Raw genomic sequence first — 1,670 nt, 5'->3', positions numbered from 1 at the left:
ATGTCAATTTGGTCAAGTGTCCGATCACCCCATCTTATTCTATTACAGTCCCTGATTTTAATGTTGTTGTTATAAATTTTCGGTTTTATTAAATTTAATTTACATTGTATAACCAGGGGAAAGTGATCAGACCACAGCGCATCATACATAACATACGCATTATAAACAGTCATCATGGCAGAGTCAGTCACAACACAATGGTCGAGCCAGCGTCTGGATCCGTTCGCTTCACTAATAAATGTATAGGTATCAGAGTTTACCCCTAACAACTCAATGTCCGCACACTGCCAATTAGATTGCACACAAAAACCATTAAGTTCATTATAAAATTGTTCATTAGGGTGTGCATTAAAGTCCCCTAGTAAATATGTAGATTCAATATTATTATTACTAATAATAGCGCTCACCAGACTTAATATTTCTATGTTTTAATATATTTTTTTGATTTCAAAGTTCAAAATATTTTTAGTATGAGTGACGTCACGTCGAGGCTTGGGATAAAAATATTTTCGTTGCCTGCCTAACCTAAAAAAAAAAAGTTGGATGACATTAACTTGACATGAACAAGGACCAATCAGCTTCAACTTCAACTTTATTTTGTGGCAAGGACCAATCACGTACTTCCGTCATCAACTTCAATCTTGTTTGTGGCTATATGTCGTGTGTGACTAACACAACAAATCCGGCCAATTACGATAGTGTTGAGATACACACAATGTTTTTAACTGTCTTTACGGTGGTGATTTAGAGATATTTACAAGATTAATACCTGAAACAGACGTACACAATTTATACAAGGACATCACAAATATAGGGTTAGTAAAATTTTAGTATATATAGTGAACACAAACAAATTTATAGTTTAATATTGTTAGTTTTGAGGAATTTGTACAGGATGTTAGCGATTGGAGTATGTACAAGTGTTAGTAGGTAATTGATATTTACAGGTCTTGGGATAGAAGGGGGGAGGAAATCATAGAGGGAACTTTGTAGGTTGGGACATTCAAAGAAGAGGTGGTCAACAGATCCTTCGCTGGTGCCGCAGTCACACACAGAACTATCACGCACCCGAATCCTAGCCAGGTGCGCAGGCGTGCACGCATGACCAAGGCGGAGTCTGCAGATTGTCGAGGTTGACGGTTTATCTAGAAGTCTTGCTCTAAAAAACCATGGCCTTTTGGGAATGTGTGGTTGGATTAAAGAGTAATATTTACCTTTAATATTCCTGGATGCGTCCCAGGACTCTTTCCAGGAATTATCAAGCCTCGGTCCTGCGAGCGAGGCAAGGTCGTGGGCAAAATTTTGGTAATGAGTATCTACTTCCGTCATTGACAAGGACACATAAAAGTGACAGACATTTGAGTGATGTTTGTCATTGTCATTGTCAAAGTGACATAACATGTTTTTTTGTTGTTTATGTTTTAGAAGTAAAAGCCCGTTTAATTATTATGCCACATCGTGGTGTCACGAATGATAATTTAGATTTTTATGTTTTTCTCTGAAATAAATCAAAAGAAAAATCGGAAACATTTTTTTTTGTGAATATTAGAGCCATATCTCTAAATGGTTTTCGAATTTCAACTGTATAAAATTTTGAAATGTTGTCAATTGTCATGCAATCGCCATGCATAATAGCAGTAGTAATAGTATAACTTTATTGTACATAAAAC

The 1,670-nt window shown here is 36.1% G+C and overlaps 1 long non-coding RNA gene across 1 annotated transcript; it reads right to left on the bottom strand.

The window, feature by feature from the left end:
• Positions 1–644: 644 nt before the first annotated feature.
• Positions 645–1,316, bottom strand: LOC125490701. Its single transcript, XR_007267848.1, has 2 exons — positions 1,215–1,316; positions 645–769 (listed from the first exon to the last, which is right to left on the bottom strand). It is a non-coding gene; the product is annotated as an uncharacterized LOC125490701 (long non-coding RNA).
• Positions 1,317–1,670: the final 354 nt, after the last annotated feature.

Source organism: Plutella xylostella, chromosome 26, assembly GCF_932276165.1.
Source record: "Plutella xylostella chromosome 26, ilPluXylo3.1, whole genome shotgun sequence".
NCBI classification, from domain to species: domain Eukaryota; kingdom Metazoa; phylum Arthropoda; class Insecta; order Lepidoptera; family Plutellidae; genus Plutella; species Plutella xylostella.
Note: the sequence above shows the minus strand (reverse complement) of the source record. Positions and strands in the feature narration are given on the sequence as shown.